This window comes from Martes martes (genome assembly GCF_963455335.1).
Source record: "Martes martes genome assembly, chromosome: 1".
NCBI lineage: Eukaryota > Metazoa > Chordata > Mammalia > Carnivora > Mustelidae > Martes > Martes martes.
Window position 1 is genome coordinate 200,920,734 of NC_137888.1, and position 10,366 is coordinate 200,931,099.

Below are 10,366 nucleotides of genomic sequence, written 5' to 3' on the forward strand. Positions count from 1 at the left end.
TAAAGATCTTGCGATGGGAAGAGTATCCTGGATTAAACAAGTGGGCCCAATGTAACCACAAAGGTTTTCATAAGAAGGAAGCAGGGGATCAGAGTGAGACACAGAGGTGGGAAAGTGGAAACAGAAGTGGGAGTGATGTTGGGCCAAGACTCAAGGAGCTCCGTCAGCCTCTAGAAGCTGGAAAAGGCCAGGAAGTGGTGTCGCCCGAGAGTCTCCAGAAGGAACGCAGCTATATGTTCTTTAGCCCACTGAGAATGACCTGAACCTCAACATTTAGAACTTGAGGCTGACAAATCTGTGTTGTGTTAAGCCATGATAGCTGTCATGCCCAGAGTTTTAAGCTATACTTGGGAGGAGTCGGGGGAGATGTGTCTGTTCCATCTTAACCCAGAACTGGCAGTCGGACACGTGATTTTGAGGTGCTGGTGAGACTTGCAGGTTGAGCTGTCCTGCTCGCGGTTGAGCACATCTCCATCAGACTAGACAAGAAATCTGGGTGGGCATTATAGTTCCAGGAGTTTTCAGTATAGAGAGTAGTTTAATCTAAAGGACGAAGTCCTTCAAGGGCAGAGTGTAGGGAGAAGAGAGGAGGGGCAGGGAAAGAAGCCATGGAAACACTGTGGGCTCTGTGATTTTGAGAGTCCCATGGGGACAGATGGCAATGGGACAGCGAGAGGTGGGAGGGCGGTCAGGAACTGAGGCAGGAGCCCAGGGCCATCTCATGACCATGGAATAGGAAGGGGCGTGTGGGCATGAAAGGCAGGATGAAGGAAGGCGGAGTGCATTTGGGCACCAGATGGCATCCAGGGAGTGAAGAAGAAGGGGGCATTTGAAAATACACACAAGTGTTGACCTGGAGAGATTGGGAGCAGAGCCCAGCCTTGCCAGACTGGAATGAAGAGAAGACCATAAGGGAGCTAGGATTCCAGAGAGGAAGGAAGACATGAGGAAGAGACAGGAAGGATGAGCAGAGAGAAGCTCTTTGATTGCCGAGTTTCCTTTACAAATGGGGCAACATGGGGCAACATCTCTGTTGGTCAGAGCCTTGCTCTCCTGTATCCCCAGCCCCCACCCCTCAGCTTCTTCCAGTCTTCCCTCGAACACCATCCACACCAAGCTGGTGACTGAACGTTAATCTTTTCCCAAATGGATTTCTCTGGTAGTTAAGAGTTAAGACTTTGCTCAGGATCAAGACCTGCTCAGTGGATCAGGAAAAGGGGGCATCTTGGGGCACCTGGGTGGCTCAGTCAGTTAAGTGTCCCGTGAGTTTAGGAGGGAGGGAGGCCAGAGCTGGAGATGGAGAAGGAAGCTAAGGAGAGAGAGAGAGAGGCAGAATGAGAGACGAGGGAAGAGGCAGAGATCAGAGACAGAGACATGGAGAAGGAGCTGGAGAGCAGGCCAGGGTAAGACTGACACTCTAGAACACATGGGCAGTTGAGGGCAGACGCACGCTCTGTTAGAAGGAGGGGCATGTAGGAAAAGTAACTCTGCCATGGTTTTGGCTCTGGGGAGCTGTCCCCCCCATGGCCAGAGCTCCCAGCAGCACCTTCCTAGGTACCTACACATGGGATAGAGACTCTCAGCACACACAGCCCCTCCTGATGGGCCAAGTGTCCCTAGAGGGCACTGCCTGCTCCCCTGTAGCCCCATGCCCAGCCGGGGCCCATGCAGCTCATGACACTCATTCATGTCTGCAAATATGACCAACAGCTTGCCCGTACTGAGCACTGTGTAAGCATCTCAGACATCAGATTTTAACTCTACCCACTTCATACGGTGGGTATTACTTGTATCCTATTTTTACACATGGGGAAACCAAGTTTCAGAGAGGTTAAGAGACTAGCCCAGGCCAAGATGGCTATTTAGAGTGGAGCAGATTCCAACCAGGTGTCCAATCCAATCTTCTACACCTCTAACCATATTTCCCCTCACCCTCCAGTCCGCCAGGCTGTCCAGTGCAAAAGTGAATGAGAGGGTGTAGGGGAGACCTCGCCTGGAGCAGGTCAGGGGGCTGGCCACTCTTGGCCTGGGGGAACTGGGGAGGAGCAGCTCCAGCCTCGCCGGGGGGATGGAGGAAAATAGAGGCTCCTTGCTCCCCTGGGCACCCACTCAAGCTCCTTCTCAGAGATGGCGTGGCAGGGTTGGGGGGGCAGCCAACGGAGCTGCCAGAAAGCAGCCCCATGGGAGGGACAGCTGCAGGGGCCCCCTGGCTCAGGTGCTTCCTGCCTGGGGGTTTCGCTGGCAGGAACCTCATTCCTTCTGGGAATAAATTTGCATGGCTGGCCCTGGGCCAGCAACTGTCACCCTCCAGGCTGCCCTTGGCTGGCACCTTCCAGGAAGACTCTCTCTGGGCCTGGCCTGCTGCACATTCTCATCCAGACGTGGTGATTAGGTGCTCATGGAGTTCGGATTTCTGCCAGGGAAATGGGGGTGCTGACCTGGCTGGGAGAATTGAAATCTTGCACCTGGGAAACCTAGGACGTCTCCACTGGCCCTCGGACCACTGGGCAGAATGATGCCGTGTCCTTGGGGAGGTCTGCAGGGTGCTGGCCTGAGAGGGGAGGGTCCAGAAGGGCAGAGGGTGCTGATTACGAGGAGAGGGAGGTGAGGGAGGAGAAGGAGGAGGAAGAGCGCTGTCCAAGGACATAGAAGCTCTTTGTCTCTGTGGGTTCTTTGTAAATTGGGCAACATTTGGCAACAAGACGTATTAGTTAATAAAGCCACCATTTTCCTGCGGGCCACCCTTCAGCTCGGCCCCCACCACTCACAGACACTCCTGAAGTCTCACCAGGGCTTTTGACCATATGCAAGGGGCCCACTTGGGGCCCAGTATTCTGGGGACCTTGTTCTGGAAATTGTGACCATCACCCTGGCCAAGAAACAGAGAGCTCTAAGTCCACCTCGCCCTCAGTTTTGTTCACGTTCTGCTCTCTCTTCCGGGTGGTTAGCAAAGGAATGATGGACAGCCATCAGGGACCACCGGATAGGAGGCGGGAGTCAGTGGCGGATTTCTAGATCTGACTAGTGGCGTGGCCACAGACGAGTTGCTTTGCCTGGTTCTCCCCATTCGGAAAGCAGGCCTGCTGAGGCACGTCACGGTCCTTCCACAAGGATCAAGAGCCACGGCTGACATGTGGAAAGGGCTGAATGGTGCGTGGAGCCACAAGGGGTTCAATCCCTGCGGGTTTTCCTTCTTGCTGAGGTCGAGAGCTAGGGCTGTCCCTGGATCTCAGCCTCTGTGTGCTGAGCTCTGGGAGAGTTCTGGGCCTCCTTGGGGAGCACAGCCCGGCTGTGGGCTCAGGGGAGACTCAGGGCCCGCAGTTCCATCTCTGCATCTTGCTCAGTGTGTGACTGCAGGCAACCCTCAGTTTACCTGATTTTAGAGCAGTAACCGTGACTTCCAGAGCTCTCTGAGCCATGAGAGACAAGGTCACTGGCAGCTCCATTTGAAGTTCAAAGTGCCAGCCAAATGCTTCGGGTTATTACCTTGTCTTTCTCCTAGGAGGGCACCCCATACCCCATATAGCCACGCTGACCTGGGCACGCTGCCCGCACACAGTGACAAGCCCAGGCCGTGATGTGCTATAAACTGGCTCTCCAGGAGGGAAACACGCCCCGATTCACAGGGTTTGCTCATTTCCATGGTGTAAATACTCCCACCATGAATGAGTTCAAGCTACCAACGGTTTAACAACCTGCCACAAAATTCCTGAATATTTAGCAAGTGGCTGTCTAGCAAGCCAGTAACCTCCCACCATTGGCAGGGGTGGGCAGCCAGGCTGGTGGTCTCCAGTCGGCCAAAGACCCCCTGCTGAGCAGCTGTCTGAAGAACTCCTTTCCTTCTTTATTCCTTCTAGAGCTGGCTCCGCCCAGATGCACAGCTCCTTCCCAAACCTCCTCTTGGGGTTTGAAGCTGGAGGACACTGTAGAGGGCAGGGAGTGGGGGTAATCGTGCACCTGTAGGGAGGGGGCCTTGCTTGGGCCAGTCCTTGAGCTGGCAAAGGGTTCCTGTGTGAATTTCGGGGGTGGAGAAGGAGTGACGATGTGGGAGAAGTTTGTTGGCTTCCCTCACCTGCCTGCCCCACACCAGTCCCCGATATTACACGGTGGTTTGTCCCATCAGCATCCTTCTTCACCATGCCACGGTCTTGGCATTGTGAAACCTACAGCCTACTTCCCTGCAGGTTCTGTGAGATCTGGTCCAGCTCCTGGTCCCTCAGAAAGCCATGTAGATCGATGCTGAGCCCATGGGCAAAGTGGGCTCCATGCACACAGACTCTGGGGAGGCCTGACTTCACCAGCCCTGGGTCTCCCCATCTTTCAGATTTGACAATGGCAAGCAGGACCCTTCACGCTCTGGCCCTCCTCCTTGCTCCTTCACTCATTGACCAATATTGATCATCGGGTGTCCATCACACAGACAGGGCTAGCTGGCCAGAGGATTTGAGGACCCCTCTGAGGCTGTTTATTTGGAGGGTTTGGTGGAAGGTGGTAGGAAATCTGAGAGCAGGTGCAGGGCTGGAGCGGGGAATGAATGCATTTCAGATGCACTGATTTCCAGTGCCCACAGGACCTGCAGGAGGAACTGTCCAGAGGCAGATAGACACCTGGTGTGGAGCTCAGGCCAGAGGAGGTGACTTGGTCAATCCTTCTTCCAAGGAAAGGCCCAGGCCAGTAAAGCCCAGATTGACCTTTAGTGGTTCCTCGTGCTCAGGTAATTGGTCACTGAGTGCTCACACTCCCAAGTCCTTACTTGGCTGTTTCCTCTACCTGAATATTTTTCCTGTAGAAATGCAGCCCTTCCCCCTGCTACCCAGGTCAAATATTCTTCCTTGAACCTTTCTGGAACCTTCATGATGGGAACTGGTCAGTCATTCCTCCTCCCACCCTGACTTTGTATATGCTCCTGTGTCTGTGCGGTAGAGGGGTGTGCCTGTGCTTGCCCCCAACCATTTGGCTGTGCTGTGAGCTCTCAAGGGCAAGGACAGACCCTTCTTCTCCATGTCCCTCCTGGAACTCACCAGGTCTGGCACGAACGAATGAAGAACGAATGTTGATGATAGTTCTGTCGAACTTCATGGTCTCCTGGGTAGACTCCACCTTTCTGTCCACCTTCTCTGCAGATGGCCTTGGAGTAGCCATGCTCTGCAGGTGTCCAGCTGAGCACATCCCTGGCCTGGGACTGGGCCATGCCATACAGACACAGCGTACAAGCAGTCTGTCCTGTGACCCGACCTATCCCGGTCCTGCCTCCAGGGCCTATCCCTGGAGCTCAGCCTCTTGATTGTGGCCCCAGGTTCTCCGTGTTCCTGCCAATGCTGTAACAGACATAAGAGGCTCCAGAGGCTCCGACTTTACAAGCTGCCCTTTGTAAAATTTGCATTGAGAGACAGACACATGGGTGGTGACATTTCTTAATTCTTTAATAATTGTGGAAGGGCAGAGCTGAGTGGCTAATTTAGGTACCAAGATGCTTCAGCACTCCTGAGAATTAGTCAATTTTGTATTTCTTCACTATTTTTGAAATCGCTTATTGCAATTATCGATGAAAGCAACTTTTAACGTTGTGACACTGTGTTTCCAAACAATAGGAGGGGCTGAATCTGTCACCCCAAAACCCAGCTGATGATTCTACTGCTGACCCCCAGGCAGGCAGGATACCTGATCAGACCCTACTCTGTGCCTTGGCAGTCTCCATACCCGGGGCAGAGGGCCCCACCGCCTCCCTGAGGGTCCCAAGGAGGCACACTCTGTGACACCCCCAAGCCATGGATGTTGACTTTGCTTCCAGTCTGTTAATGATACACAGTGTGGCCCTCGAGATCCTCATATGTGAGCCACTGTGCATCATGGGAGTGCATTTAAAAGGTGTATTCTTAGCAGCAGAATCCTAGAGTTTACAAACTATCTTCCTGAAATAAGGTCAGCTTATGTTGACAAAATATGACAACTATCAAAATGAGGTTCTCATCTCCCACCTCATACTGCCACGGAACAAAACAAAAGAAAAACGACACAAGTGTTAGGACAGCCTTCTCACTGGCAAATGAGGGGACAGGGCGACAGCCGTTGGGCCCTGGGCGGTGGTCGCTTCCTCTGAGACCTCTGGCTCTGTTTTCTGGGAGCAGTACTGTGGTCTCAGTGGGGCCAGGAGAAACCCCATGGGCAGCCTGGGGCAGACTCTGGGCAGCATCTGTCCCCTCTGCTAGCTGTCCCAGGATGCTGACCTCAGGCCAAGGTAGCTGGGTCCTCTGCAGAGCTCTGGGCTGGCCACTGGCCAAGGTGAAGGTGGCTCCCAGGAACTTCTGACTCATCTGGGAAAGGAAAGGCGAGCCTCACAGTTCAAATGATCACAAATGTTCACCTTGGGATCCTTGCTCTGTGTCCAATGGTCTAGGAGGCTCTGAGACCAGAGAAAGGACAAGACTTGCAGGCCACGCACCAGTCCCTAGAGACTTGCAGCCTGCTGGAGAGAAAGACCATCCCAGTCCCCAGTCACCAGGCAGCACCAGCGGAGACTCACAGAGGTGGCCTGTGGGCTGGGTTTCCTCTCTTATGGCGCTAAGGCTGCTCGGGCACCGGTCCTTCTCCCCTCCCTCCCCTGTTCCCCCTCTGCCCCCCTTTCTTGGCCTCAAGGAACTAGCGGAGGAGGGGTGCGAGGGCGCAGGGCAGGGGATGCGTATTGGGCCACAGGGCGGGGCAAACCCCGTGAGGTCACCAAGCCCTGGATAAAGCGGGGCAGAGCCGGTGCGGGTGACAGAGCCTTCGTTCGCCAGAGTCGCCTCAAGGACCCAGAATGAAGCTAGTCTTCCCTGCCCTGCTGTTTCTTGGGGCCCTTGGTGAGTGCAGGTACCTGGGAGCGCGCCCCGCCAGGTGGGCGCCCTTGGTCTCCGCGCCCGCTGGGTGGATGCCTGCGTCCCTACTATCCCCCTCAGCCATCTATCCCTGCGCCCCGCGGGGGGGGTGCGTTTGCGCCCCGACTCCCCGTGCCCCGCACCCTTCCATCCCTGTGCCTTGGCTCCTGCAGCCGGAGGCGGCCGGGTCCCGCCCACCTGCGTGGGGAGGAGCCAGAGTAGGGCTCCTCTGAGCGGGTCCAAGCGTCCCTAGAGCTGCGCAAAGCGACCCTGTCCCATTGTGTCCCACCGGGACCTTTGGTACCTGTAGTACTCTTGCAGGCTTTTTACGTGGGAGGCAAATGAGACCCAGAGACCGTGAGTCACTTGCCCAAGACTCACAGGAGACTGGAGTTCAGAACCCAGCTCCTGCCAGGACTGTGTAACTTGGGCAAGACAGAGCCCAATTTAAAAAAAGTCCAGCTGTCTTCCCAGAAGGGCAGAAGTGGTGGCACAGACCTTCTTGAGGGGCCCCCTCCTTCAGAGCGTCTAAGAGAGAAATAATTGATTTCTGGTTTTAAATGCATCCAGGCTAGGACTATTTGAAATAGTTTCTGGGGTGTGCGCAGGGCACTCAACAGTCATGGACACCAGTGACTGGAATGTGGCAGGGCAGGGCTCCCAGCAGTTGTGGGGTGTGTGTGTGTGACAGGTATCAGTGCCCAGGCAGTATGTGGGGGGTCGGAGGAAAATGACAGATGTCCCCTCCCTCCCTGGGCTCCTGCCAGCCTGGGTCAGCCTCCTCCTGGCTTAGAGCATGTACTCCCAGCTGGGAGAATCCTGGGTGGAAAAGGGCCACAGAGGGCACACTGAGCTTACACCTCCAACCTTAGGGACCATGAAGCCATCCCTGTCCCCATCTTCTGGTTCCCTTCTCCAAATTCCTTCCTATGGGTCTTGTCATCCCTATCTTCTCTGAGACAGGATTGGGTCTGCCAGGACCAGCTGCTCAGGACCAGCTTGCCTTCTGCTCCCTGACCTGTGTGTAGCCGCTGGGAGCACAGCACAGGGTTGGGGTCACCTGAGAGAGACCAAGAAGCAGGAAACCTTGCTTTCCTGGAGGAGGTCATGGGCTGTGCTGCAGGATCTGGGCTTAGAGTTGCACCCCTGGGTTCCATTTTGAGGATTCACTTGACTCTTCGGTTGCCGTGGACCCCTGCTCTAGGGGGTCCTTGCCCTGCTCCCATGGGCGTCCTGGCTGGTGAAGGTTGGGTGGGGTGAGAAGAGTAGCTCCATCCCGGTCCCTGCCTGGAGGTCAAAGAACTGCCTGCCTGTGCGCAAGCAGTCAGGGGATGCATACTTTCAATGAGATTCCATCCAGGCTCAGGGGGGCAGCATCTGAATGGCTGACGGAGTTTGGGTGTAGGTTTGGGGATACAGGAGGGGGCAGCCCCAGACCTGCTTCAGAGGGCACGTGGTCTTGAGAGGGACGCATGGCTTCGGAGGTGGCTGTGGAGGGATGAGTGGGTGGCTGGGGAGGGATGAGTGGGTGGTGCATTCTGACTCTGCCCCCCGGTGTTTGGGGGGCTGGGACTGTGGATCTTGAAAAACCCCTCTGTGGTCCGTTATATAGTTTCCTGGTTCAGCCCTTCCCAAGGGAAGAAACCAACTCTGCCTGTGGGTTCCCCATTCCTGCTGCTGTTCATGTCCTCCCCCACCTTGAAGCATGGTCTTCTGTTTTGCCTTTCCGCTACACCCTTTCGTCCCATCTGTCATCAAGCTAATTCCTGACACCACCTCACTATTCCTGCCCCTTGTCCATTCCCAGTATTTTTCTGCTTGGTTCCCTGCTTTCAGTCTACCCCTTCCCCATTCTTAGCAAAGCTCTTATCTCTGCTCTCTTTCAAGAGAGAGCTCTACTCGCTCTGGAATAAGTCCTCCTTGGACTAGTGCCAAGGGCTTTCCATGATCTGACCCCAAACCCTTTACCCACTCCATCTCCACTGTGGTCCGTCTCTAACCTGACCAACCTAAATGGGCGGGCTAGCTTTGTGGTAAGAGCAGGAGGTTTTGTGTCTGACTTTGTAGGTTGAAATCCTAGACCCAGTACTTCTTAGTTGGGGGGAACTTGGACAAGCCACATAACTAGCTAAAGCCACTATTTTCTCACCTGGAAATGAGGGTGTTAGGAGCACTCATAATACAGGGGGCTGGGAGGATTGATGGACAGAGAAGGCGTGAAGTGCTGAGCAAAGCGCCTGGCATAAAAGGTGCTTGCAACATTGGGGCCATTGTTCTCACTCTCCTGGACCGCCCTGATTACTGGCTGAGGTCATGGGGACCTCACTTCTGGTTTGGTATTGTTTCTTCTAGAGCATTCATCATCCTTAGCTTCCTCTTTTTTGACTTTCTGCCTCTCTAGATGGGAGGTAAGATCTAGTCCTCTCTGCTTACATGTTCCTCTGTATGACACACAGTGCTGTGTATACAGAGGGCATCCAGTAAAGGCTACTGGGTCACAAGTGGCTGAATATGACATGGTTGGTTGATTTTTTAAAAATATTTTATTTATTTATTTGAAATAGAGTGTGAGAGAGAGAACATGAGCAGGGGGACAGAGGGAGAGGGAGAAGCAGGCTCCCCACTGAGCAGGGAGCCTGTTGTTGGTGGATTCTGGGGTTGTCATAGCTAAGTAAACTTTGCCTAAGCCAAGGTTGCATTGTTTTCCCCTTGTGTTTCCTTCTGAAAGTGTAATTGTTTAACTCTTACACTAAATTTTATGATCCAACTTTGAGTTAATTTTCTGTGTGTGGTGTGAGGTAGGGCTCTAAGTTAATCTTTTTTTTTTTTTTTTTTTTTTTTGACAGGAAGTTGGATTTATTGGTGGGCATGAATATGACGGGAAGGGGTAGTGCCAAGGTTCTCATGAGTGCAGAGCCCTCCATTTGTCCAAGGGACCACGGTTAGGGATATATTTGACCCCACAGCCATCTGGGATAAGCCGCTTTTCAGCCACCATGTCTTCAAATTCATCCGCATTGAACTTAGTAAAGCCCCACTTCTTGGAGATGTGGATCTTCTGGCGGCCGGGGAACTTGAACTTGGCCCTGCGTAGGGCCTCAATCACATGCTCCTTGTTCTGCAGCTTGGTACGGATGGACATGATGACTTGGCCAATGTGGACCCTGGCTACTGTGCCCTGGGGCTTTCCAAAGGCACCCCGCATACCTGTCTGCAGCCTAAATTGGAGATAGCCATGAGGTCAGACCCCAGAATCCACCAAAAGGGCTGTCTCCAAGGTCCCTTAGGGCAACCCATACAATCAACAGGCTGCATACACTACCGAGGAGGCTACTGTTTGCAGCCATGGCACACTGGGCCCCCATAGACAAAGAGCACAGTCGGCTTAATTGGCTGCAGAGTCTAAGTTAATCTTTGTATGAGCCTATCTGTGTGCTAGCACCGTTTGTTAATAGACTATCCTTCTGCCTATGAACTGCCTTAGTGCCATTAACAAAAATCAATTGAATGTA